The following is a 12,010-nucleotide window of genomic DNA, read 5'->3' as shown; positions in this document are numbered from 1 at the left end:
GAATGAAAGATAACGAATACATTTGTATTAGGATCACAGAAACCAAGATGATAGATCAGGATCAAGGTCATGATGATGATCAAAGGTCAGAGACAAAGATGAGTGAGCATGATAAAAGACCATGATCAAAGAGGAGTACATTTCACAGGAACTGGGATCACAGGAACAAAGATGAAAGATCAGAATCAGAGAGCAGGATGAAAGCTCAGGATCAAAGTGGAGCAATCAGGAACACATTTGAGGATTGGGATCACAGAAATGAAGATGAGGATCAAAGATTAGCAACAATCAAAGATGAATGAACATGATCAAGAGCACCACAGGATCAAAGCTCAGAGACAATCAGAGAGGAATGAGCAGTATGAAAGACAAGGATCAAAGAGGACTGATCAGGAGCACACTTCCAGGATTGTGATGACAGAAACGAAGGTAAGAGATCAGGATCAAGGTCACGATCAGGATCAAAGGTCAGGGACATAATCAAAGATGAATGAGCATCATGAAAGACCATGATCAAAGAGGAGTGATCAGGAACACACTTCAGAATTGGGATTACAGAAAGGAAGGCGTGAGATCAGGATCAAGGTCACGATCATGAGTGTTTAGATTGTTGATCCAATTGTAAATTGATCTGGCTCTGGTGGACAAAAAAGTATGCTCGCAGAGGGTTGGTCCCAGAGAGTGAATTCACATTTGAAATTTGGTTTGAATTCCACGGGACTGTGCAAGCTTGGGGATGCATGCGCTCCACCGAGTGCTGCTGTAGTTAATATAGTAGTAATCATCATTATCAGTCTTATTTGCATTAGTATCCTATTATGTGTTCTAATTACGGCAGGTAAATCAAATCCCGTTCACAGTGACACGGGGAACTATTTAAACGGAGCTGATTTCATTTTTTCCTATTGTGGTGCATGAATTCATCTTCTTCGTGCTCCGGCTGCTGTTGGAAGTAGTTCCGGCGGTTTCGCCGCCGTGCAGCGGAGCCGTGCGCACAGCTGCTGGGTTCTTGGTCTGGCGGAGCGCGAACGCGGACAGCGGGGTCGAGTCCCGGTGCGCCCCCAGGACAGTCTGATGACCGGAGCCGCGGTCACTTTAACGCCCGCAGCGCCGCGCGTGGAGCCGCAGCGGCAGCAGCAGCAGCGGGGCACCGCCGGAGCGTTTTTGTCTGCGAGGGGACCTTTCGTCTGGAGCTCCAGAAGGAGCGCGGACTGAGTCCCGGTCCGGTTCCGCCGACGCGGTGAGTGTTCCGAGAAGAAGTGCAGCTCGTACACAGGGATTTGCGATTAAATACTAATTTACCGGGTCCGCCTGCTGGTGTATTTTTATTGTGCATTCTGATTTAAAAGACGTTTTTCTTCATTAGCGGGTCGCGTGAAGTCAACTTCTACAAGTTCTGCACGCATCCGTGCAAGAAAGTGCAATTTAAGGAAAAAAAAAGAGGCCGGGATGTTCACGCACACAGGTCAGCGTGCACGCTCGTCTCTCACGCATTTGGCCCACAGTGTTAAAATGACACCCCGCAGAGTTAAATTCCACTTCTCTCTCTCTTCTCTTTTTTTTTTTTTGGTGGCCGGCCAGGAAACCAAAAACCGAGACGAACCAGTGTTCATGTTCGGGGCTGCAACATCTGGAAATGCAAAATTTGAGGAAAAGTAAAAAAAAAGTTGATTTGTTGCTGAGAGCAGGAGTGATTCACCAGAAGGCGGCAACTGGTGGTGGAGGAGAGAGAGAGAGAGAGAGAGAGAGAGAGAGAGAGAGAGAGAGAGAGAGAGAGAGAGAGAGAGAGAGAGAGAGAGAGAGAGAGAGAGAGAGAGAGAGAGAGAGAGAGAGAGAGAGAGAGAGAGAGAGAGAGAGAGAGAGAGAGAGAGAGAGAGAGAGAGAGAGAGAGAGAGAGAGAGAGAGAGAGAGAGAGAGAGGAGAGAGAGAGAGAGAGAGAGAGAGAGAGAGGAGAGAGAGAGAGAGAGAGAGAGAGAGAGAGAGAGAGAGAGAGAGAGAGAGAGAGAGAGAGAGAGAGAGAGAGAGGAGAGAGAGAGAGAGAGAGAGAGAGAGAGAGAGAGAGAGAGAGAGAGAGAGAGAGAGAGAGAGAGAGAGAGAGAGAGAGAGAGAGAGAGAGAGAGAGAGAGAGAGAGAGAGAGAGAGAGAGAGAGAGAGAGCATCCTTCCATCACATCCCGACATTCAGTCAAACCTCCTCCTGACTACAAAAAAAAAGCAAAGCGGTTCAGGTTGGAGATGATGTTCTTACAATGAATTTTACATCAAGGTCTTCACAGAAATATGAACTGAAGCTTTAATATGTATGAACATAACTGCAAACAGGAATGAGGCGGGACGAACAGCGCCCCCTGGAGGTCACTACATTTTGTTACACCTCCTAACAAATGGTTCATATGACCTCACGTCTTATTTGATGGCTTCAACACTGAATTCGGTTGACGGTGACAGATGATCGTTTTGAGTAATTGTGCTGTCATGGAGATGGAATTTTGAATCTTGGTCTCAAGATCAACTGTCTAATTATTGTGGGAATATTAAGAATCCAAAATATCCAGTATAGTCATAAATGACTTTGCAGGGTTTATTGATCTGAGGAAACCAAACGTGTATGTTTTTTGGTCATGGGGTTCATACGTTACGCACACCTGCATAAACACACCTCCACATTTGACCCATTGGTGGTGGTAGACTGCTGGAGGTGCTGCAGACTGAAGCTTGATGGGAAGAATGATGGGACTATTCCCACTAAGTTTTCCAAACTTGAGAACTTCTTAGCATAAAAACAGTGGAATGAAATGAACAGCGAAATGCGACAAATTGACACATGTACACTGATGGACAGAGTGCGATTCTGTATCTCTGGTCTATCAGATGGCAGGGAAAAACGAGGGGAAGGAACTGAGGTCTCGTGGAATTTGGGAAATCACCAGCTTCCTTTTGCATATTCCTGTTGTTAAGGTCTGACGTAAAGCATCACGTGATGAATCTGTTTCCGGGTCCAAACAAAACAATGTAGACAATTGTAGTGGAACCTCAATCAATCAATCAATCAATTTTTTTTATATAGCGCCAAATCACAACAAACAGTTGCCCCAAGGCGCTTTATATTGTAAGGCAAGGCCATACAATAATTATGTAAAACCCCAACGGTCAAAACGACCCCCTGTGAGCAAGCACTTGGCTACAGTGGGAAGGAAAAACTCCCTTTTAAACAGGAAGAAACCTCCAGCAGAACCAGGCTCAGGGAGGGGCAGTCTTCTGCTGGGACTGGTTGGGGCTGAGGGAGAGAACCAGGAAAAAGACATGCTGTGGAGGGGAGCAGAGATCGATCACTAATGATTAAATGCAGAGTGGTGCATACAGAGCAAAAAGAGAAAGAAACAGTGCATCATAGGAACCCCCCAGCAGTCTACGTCTATAGCAGCATAACTAAGGGATGGTTCAGGGTCACCTGATCCAGCCCTAACTATAAGCTTTAGCAAAAAGGAAAGTTTTAAGCCTAATCTTAAAAGTAGAGAGGGTGTCTGTCTCCCTGATCTGAATTGGGAGCTGGTTCCACAGGAGAGGAGCCTGAAAGCTGAAGGCTCTGCCTCCCATTCTACTCTTACAAACCCTAGGAACTACAAGTAAGCCTGCAGTCTGAGAGCGAAGCGCTCTATTGGGGTGATATGGTACTACGAGGTCCCTAAGATAAGATGGGACCTGATTATTCAAAACCTTATAAGTAAGAAGAAGAATTTTAAATTCTATTCTAGAATTAACAGGAAGCCAATGAAGAGAGGCCAATATGGGTGAGATATGCTCTCTCCTTCTAGTCCCCGTCAGTACTCTAGCTGCAGCATTTTGAATTAACTGAAGGCTTTTTAGGGAACTTTTAGGACAACCTGATAATAATGAATTACAATAGTCCAGCCTAGAGGAAATAAATGCATGAATTAGTTTTTCAGCATCACTCTGAGACAAGACCTTTCTGATTTTAGAGATATTGCGTAAATGCAAAAAAGCAGTCCTACATATTTGTTTAATATGCGCTTTGAATGACATATCCTGATCAAAAATGACTCCAAGATTTCTCACAGTATTACTAGAGGTCAGGGTAATGCCATCCAGAGTAAGGATCTGGTTAGACACCATGTTTCTAAGATTTGTGGGGCCAAGTACAATAACTTCAGTTTTATCTGAGTTTAAAAGCAGGAAATTAGAGGTCATCCATGTCTTTATGTCTGTAAGACAATCCTGCAGTTTAGCTAATTGGTGTGTGTCCTCTGGCTTCATGGATAGATAAAGCTGGGTATCATCTGCGTAACAATGAAAATTTAAGCAATACCGTCTAATAATACTGCCCAAGGGAAGCATGTACAAAGTGAATAAAATTGGTCCTAGCACAGAACCTTGTGGAACTCCATAATTAACTTTAGTCTGTGAAGAAGATTCCCCATTTACATGAACAAATTGTAATCTATTAGACAAATATGATTCAAACCACCGCAGCGCAGTGCCTTTAATACCTATGGCATGCTCTAATCTCTGTAATAAAATTTTATGGTCAACAGTATCAAAAGCAGCACTGAGGTCTAACAGAACAAGCGCAGAGATGAGTCCACTGTCCGAGGCCATAAGAAGATCATTTGTAACCTTCACTAATGCTGTTTCTGTACTATGATGAATTCTAAAACCTGACTGAAACTCTTCAAATAGACCATTCCTCTGCAGATGATCAGTTAGCTGTTTTACAACTACCCTTTCAAGAATTTTTGAGAGAAAAGGAAGGTTGGAGATTGGCCTATAGTTAGCTAAGATAGCTGGGTCAAGTGATGGCTTTTAAGTAATGGTTTAATTACTGCCACCTTAAAAGCCTGTGGTACATAGCCAACTAACAAAGATAGATTGATCATATTTAAGATCGAAGCATTAAATAATGGTAGGGCTTCCTTGAGCAGCCTGGTAGGAATGGGGTCTAATAAACATGTTGATGGTTTGGATGAAGTAACTAATGAGAATAACTCAGACAGAACAATCGGAGAGAAAGAGTCTAACCAAATACCGGCATCACTGAAAGCAGCCAAAGATAACGATACGTCTTTGGGATGGTTATGAGTAATTTTTTCTCTAATAGTTAAAATTTTGTTAGCAAAGAAAGTCATGAAGTCATTACTAGTTAAAGTTAATGGAATACTCAGCTCAATAGAGCTCTGACTCTTGTCAGCCTGGCTACAGTGCTGAAAAGAAACCTGGGGTTGTTCTTATTTTCTTCAATTAGTGATGAGTAGAAAGATGTCCTAGCTTTACGGAGGGCTTTTTTATAGAGCAACAGACTCTTTTTCCAGGCTAAGTGAAGATCTTCTAAATTAGTGAGACGCCATTTCCTCTCCAACTTACGGGTTAACTGCGTTAAGCTACGAGTTTGTGAGTTATACCACGGAGTCAGACACTTCTGATTTAAAGCTCTCTTTTTCAGAGGAGCTACAGCATCCAAAGTTGTCTTCAATGAGGATGTAAAACTATTGACGAGATACTCTATCTCCCTTACAGAGTTTAGGTAGCTACTCTGCACTGTGTTGGTATATGGCATTAGAGAACATAAAGAAGGAATCATATCCTTAAACCTAGTTACAGCGCTTTCTGAAAGACTTCTAGTGTAATGAAACTTATTCCCCACTGCTGGGTAGTCCATCAGAGTAAATGTAAATGTTATTAAGAAATGATCAGACAGAAGGGAGTTTTCAGGGAATACTGTTAAGTCTTCTATTTCCATACCATAAGTCAGAACAAGATCTAAGATATGATTAAAGTGGTGGGTGGACTCATTTACTTTTGAGCAAAGCCAATAGAGTCTAATAATAGATTAAATGCAGTGTTGAGGCTGTCATTCTCAGCATCTGTGTGGATGTTAAAATCGCCCACTATAATTATCTTATCTGAGCTAAGCACTAAGTCAGTCAAAAGGTCTGAAAATTCACAGAAAAACTCACAGTAACGACCAGGTGGACGATAGATAATAACAAATAAAACTGGTTTTTGGGACTTCCAATTTGGATGGACAAGACTAAGAGACAAGCTTTCAAATGAATTAAAGCTCTGTCTGGGTTTTGGATTAATTAATAAGCTGGAATGGAAGATTGCTGCTAATCCTCCACCCCGGCCCGTGCTACGAGCATTCTGACAGTTAGTGTGACTCGGGGGTGTTGACTCATTTAAACTAACATATTCATCCTGCTGTAACCAGGTTTCTGTTAGGCAGAATAAATCAATATGTTGATCAATTATTATATCATTTACCAACAGGGACTTAGAAGAGAGAGACCTAATGTTTAATAGACCACATTTAACTGTTTTAGTCTGTGGTGCAGTTGAAGGTGCTATATTATTTTTTCTTTTTGAATTTTTATGCTTAAATAGATTTTTGCTGGTTATTGGTAGTCTGGGAGCAGGCACCGTCTCTACGGGGATGGGGTAATGAGGGGATGGCAGGGGGAGAGAAGCTGCAGAGAGGTGTGTAAGACTACAACTCTGCTTCCTGGTCCCAACCCTGGATAGTCACGGTTTGGAGGATTTAAGAAAATTGGCCAGATTTCTAGAAATGAGAGCTGCTCCATCCAAAGTGGGATGGATGCCGTCTCTCCTAACAAGACCAGGTTTTCCCCAGAAGCTTTGCCAATTATCTATGAAGCCCACCTCATTTTTGGACACCACTCAGACAGCCAGCAATTCAAGGAGAACATGCGGCTAAACATGTCACTCCCGGTCCGATTGGGGAGGGGTCCAGAGAAACTACAGAGTCCGACATTGTTTTTGCAAAGTTACACACCGATTTAATGTTAATTTTAGTGACCTCCGATTGGCGTAACCGGGTGTCATTACTGCCGACGTGAATTACAATCTTACCAAATTTACGCTTAGCCTTAGCCAGCAGTTTCAAATTTCCTTCAATGTCGCCTGCTCTGGCCCCCGGAAGACAATTGACTATGGTTGCTGGTGTCGCTAACTTCACATTTCTCAAAACAGAGTCGCCAATAACCAGAGTTTGATCCTCGGCGGGTGTGTCGTCGAGTGGGGAAAAACGGTTAGAGATGTGAACGGGTTGGCGGTGTACACGGGGCTTCTGTTTAGGGCTACGCTTCCTCCTCACAGTCACCCAGTCGGCCTGCTTTCCCGGCTGCTCGGGAATCTGCCAGGGGGGAACTAACGGCGGCTAAGCTACCTTGGTCCGCACCGACTACAGGGGCCTGGCTAGCTGTAGAATTTTCCACGGTGCGGAGCCGAGTCTCCAATTCGCCCAGCCTGGCCTCCAAAGCTACGAATAAGCTACACTTATTACAAGTACCATTACTGCTAAAGGAGGCCGAGGAATAACTAAACATTTCACACCCAGAGCAGAAAAGTGCGGGAGAGACAGGAGAAGCCGCCATGCTAAATCGGCTAAGAGCTAGTAGCTACGCTAAGCTAGCGGATTCCTAAAAACACGCAAAGTGAATAATGTGTAAATAATTTAGAGGTGATTCAGCAGAAGGAGTGCTTTAGTTAAGGCACGTAAAGGTTACACTGGGAAACAAATCGTAATCTAGATAACTAGACCAATCTAACTGCGCAGATTAAACAGCTAACAGATACAGAAAAACACCGCTGTGCTCCGGAACAGCAAGAACAGAAACTCAACATGCAAGTTTTTTGAAATTCCATATTTTTGAGTTGGAATACAAGCGGAAATCTGAGTTCGAGGTCACGCTTCAGAGAGAAGAAGGGGGAGAAGCTTCTAGTGTGAATGTTAAGGCAGCAGATTTTAACCTGCATGGAATTTAATAAATGCAAACTGAATTTCAGACATCTTATACATATTACTCTGGAACAGAGAGGACAAACAGTGTTGTAAAGGACAATTAACAGGATGTTAAAGTGCAAACTTCACTTTTCCTCCGAACGACATGAACAGGAAGCGATCGCAGCTCACAGCAACTCCCATTGAAAATAACGGAGAAATGACCTGAGCTTCTGGCATTTTTACATAAAACAAATACAATAACAATGTCTAAAAACCCAGTTAATATATCCAGGAGAGTTTTAGGTGCAATATACAAAGAGTTTTATGTTGCGATGTTAATGCTGTTGTCCGTGTGCAACGGTTTAAGTGCAGCCTGATCAGAGCGTCTCAGTGCAGTTCTCAATGTTAATGACAGCACGCCTTTTTTGTTTGGACTCAGAAGTTGAAAATCAAATGATGCGTTACATCACACTTAACAACCGGATTTGCCCAGGTCCAAAAGGAGGAAGCCCTAGGTTGGGGTTGGAAACCTGAACCTTCTTGGTATGAGGTGACTGTATTAAAGGGGAAATCTGACAGTTTTCTGCCCAAAACTGAGCCCAATAACAACCTGCGGTATGTTTTTGGGCTCAGTTTTTCACTCAAGTCAACAACTTGGGCTGGTACAGTTTTGATGCTAGAATGTAAACATCGTCACGGGCTGAAGGCCTTTATATGCTTCAGCTACTCCATAACTCCGTGGTCATGCAATCGCTTCAACCCAGTCGTGAACCTTTCAAAGTTCTCCATCGGGATTAATGCACTGGTGAGTGTTGCAATGCAATTCATCACCAGAACAGTAGGAGGCATGCCATTTTTTTGTGGACCCTGGCTTACTATCACATGACATCTGTGGCCGGGAAAGTCATTCTGGGAATAAGTTAGATAGCAGACCAATCACAGCCTGTGTCTTCTCAACATGTAGTTATACTTTTTTGGAGGTGCACATCAGGTTATGGAAAGGGGCTCAGTGGGGTTTCACAATGGCACAGAGGGCTCTGTGTGGCTACGGAGTGGCTGATACAGAGTAGCATAAATTGGGCTTAACCTGCTACATAATGTGATTGTATGAGAAATACTTAAAACAGTAAACAGCTTCTTGTCAGGACCACTGCAGAGGTGCAAGTACATGCTTCGCTTATGAAATTTAAAGAAGCCTTTTAAAACAACCAGTTATATGGTTAGCTGCTTACCTTAGCCTTCTCGACATCAAGGCAGTGCTGGTCTCCACTGAGACAGATTGTTGTTGTGGTGTTTTGTCTTTTTTCCTTACAACAGGAATATAAATGGAGATGAACTATGTTTAATCAAAGGGTTTTCAAAGGTTGTCATGTAAATACATCTCCATCTGAATGGTCCAAAAAGACAGAAAAACACAAGAAGTCCTTTACAAAAGTGGTTGAAAAGCTCAAGTCAGTACATGGATACAGTTAAAAGCCCAAGTGACTGAGTATCTCCCAAAGCCCTGTTATGTCAATCATTAAGAAATGGAAGAACGATGGTATAATATCTACTTAGCAGGCCGCCATCCAAACCACTGCTGGTGTTCTTCACCAGATGCAGCTTTATAGTAGCGCAGCAAAACCCATGTTATCCAGCCAGAAGGCACTCGAGACACTTGGATGTTCTACGTTCGATGATAATGAAACCAAACTCTCCAAGTGTCCAAACACGGTGTTTGATATCAACGCAACATTGTAGGTGCACCATCCTTAATAGATTGGTGTATCAAATCACAAACTTTAACAGCCACTATTTAATGATGGGTAAACATTGAAATCATTTTTTTTGGCACAAATTGTGTCTCTTCTTTGGCTCCAGCTTTTCATTTTGAGAAATTCCTGTTGCTCTCATTTAGATCCAGTGATGTTGAATTTTAGACGGTTGATTGGACCAAGTGAAATGTGAAGGCGTTGCTTTGGATCAGGAAATTTTGAGGGGAAGTTGTTATGATATTCTATCATTTTAGGGTTTAACCCTAAAGATAGATGTACGTAGAGTATGTAGAGTGACTGATTCCTCATCAACATTCTCTTGTGTAGTCGATCCATTGTGACCCCAAGCAGAAGTTTGTCTTCGTATGTGCATGCTCCACATCTTCTCCCTTTTTTGTGGGAACCTTACAGCACCACATGCAGGCCTTGCATATCTACTGCAGTGTTTTCAGTTGTTTTTCCGTGGCTTCTTGTGGATGCGGATATTTCTGGAATCCGTGACATTTTTCTGGGACACCTTTTGAAAATGACAAAGAAAAAGATCGTATGGGGAAAGTTTGGTTGCCATGTGGTCAAGGTGTGAGAAAACGCATTCTGAGACAGTTCCTTTGCCCCCCCTGCTGGATGGAATGGTTCCATCATACATGCAGTGGAGCCCTGAACTTTTCCAGATGTTACCTGGAGGAGCTTCCCTGTGAGAATTCAAATGTCCAATTCAGTTGGATCGGACCCTAAACGGACTCTAACCTGGCAGCTCTCTGTTACAAACTGCGTGTGCCGTCTGACTGAGCAGACGTATGAATAATGCACGTTGATGTCTGGAGATTCAAAGCAAGTGAGAATGTGTGTTGATGACGATTATATCACGCAGCTGGCATGAAATTAGAGCAGTCAGTCATTCGAGAGTGAAGAAGTAACGCTAACTGGCGATACAACAAATTCATCTCTGTAAGGTCCAATGTCAAAGTAATCAGACATTCTCCAGGAACAGCTAGAGATACTCCCACAGTGCACCTTCTGCATTTTGTTCTATCTCCTGTATGCTCTACCTCGGGTGCCACCCCTTGCCAAAACTAGATGGAGTATTTCCAGTTGGCAAGATCGCGCGTTTGACCCGGACAAGGTTTGCCATGTTTGGGGAGAAAAGGAGACTTCAAACAAAGTCCAACATAATGCTTGGATCATTCAGAACAGAACCAACAGTGAACTGAGTCATATCTTATTCTTTCAGCTGGGGCAAAGTATAAATAGTCACCATAATGTTTGTGTATTATGTGGTTTTTGATGTTTTATGTTTCTTAGTTCAATTAGTTAGTTTCTGAATTTAAATTTTTGAAAAGAACAACCCTGAAATGTTAGATATTTTTCCCGTTTTTGTTGGAATAAATGCTGTATCAGCCTGAATATAAGATACCGTATTTTCCGGACTATAAGTCGCACCGGAGTATAAGTCGCACCAGCCACTTTATCCATTATAAAGAAAAACAAACCATAAATAAGTCGCACCGGAGTATAAGTCGCACCAGCCACTTTATCCATTATAAAGAAAAATAAACCATAAATAAGGTCCACTGGACTATAAGTCCCATGGACATACAGGTATGTTAACATGAAAAGTTCAGATGATAATATTGTGACCGCTACCGTTTTCGGATGCATATTTCACCAGTCGCAACTTGTAATCTGCAGAGTATGATTTTCTTTTTGGTGGCATTTTTTCGGGCCTTCTCCGTTGTCTTGTTATGTTATCAGTAACATTAAAATTTTTATTTTTCTATGGTAGTCAGAAGTCGCAGGAACAGTCACACAAGCCTCGAGTGCCCTCTCGTGAGCTGCATTTTACCTACGGATATGTTTGTATTTTGCGGACCACATTGCGAGCCGAACCATGCAGCACCTACCTGCGCAGCTCATGACCTCCCAGCGGTGTCGATCCAGCTCCTTCCAAGTGCAGACGCTAATCCTCCGCCGTCGCTCAGTGCTCCCATGCAGCTCTCAGCGTCAACTCTGCTCACACTGATATCCAAGGGTTGAAGCTGTCTTGTTAGCCGTCCCGGAATAACACCATGTTCGTCTGCTTCAAACGCTTTTCACAATCATCGACGCCAGCTCCTTCCAAGTGCACACGCTAATCCTCCGCCGTCGCTCACCCAATGCTGCCACGCAGCTCTCAGCGTCAACTTAAACACTCTGCTCACATTGATATCCAAGGGTTGAAGCTGTTCTGTTCGCCATGCCGGAATAACAGCAAGCACCGTGTTCGTCAGCTTCACACGCTGTGGGTGAGGTGAGGAATACGCATCCAAAGTTCTGTTCTCTGATTGGTTATCGCGACCAGCGTGAACTATAGGATGGCCGTCATACTACAGTGTCCATGATGCATTGCATTTCCTTTTCTGGTGGCCATTTTAAAACATAGATCGACTTTGTCACGTAAAATTGTTTTGTTACAGTAAATTAATTGAGATCCTACCGGTATATTTTTCATTTATAAGTCG

At 43.1% G+C, this 12,010-nt stretch overlaps 1 protein-coding gene across 1 annotated transcript in view; it reads left to right on the top strand.

Annotated features, from left to right (window-relative positions):
* Nucleotides 1-1,036: 1,036 nt before the first annotated feature.
* Nucleotides 1,037-12,010, top strand: part of LOC117512957 (forkhead box protein J3-like) — a 231,636-nt gene continuing 220,662 nt past the window's right edge. Inside the window, exon 1 of the mRNA XM_034173202.1 lies at nt 1,037-1,240. The gene's annotated coding sequence lies outside the window, so the exon portion shown is untranslated. The remainder of the gene's footprint in view (nt 1,241-12,010) is intronic.

The sequence above is a fragment of the Thalassophryne amazonica genome, chromosome 6, assembly GCF_902500255.1.
Source record: "Thalassophryne amazonica chromosome 6, fThaAma1.1, whole genome shotgun sequence".
Taxonomy (NCBI): Eukaryota; Metazoa; Chordata; class Actinopteri; order Batrachoidiformes; family Batrachoididae; genus Thalassophryne; species Thalassophryne amazonica.
Note: the sequence above shows the minus strand (reverse complement) of the source record. Positions and strands in the feature narration are given on the sequence as shown.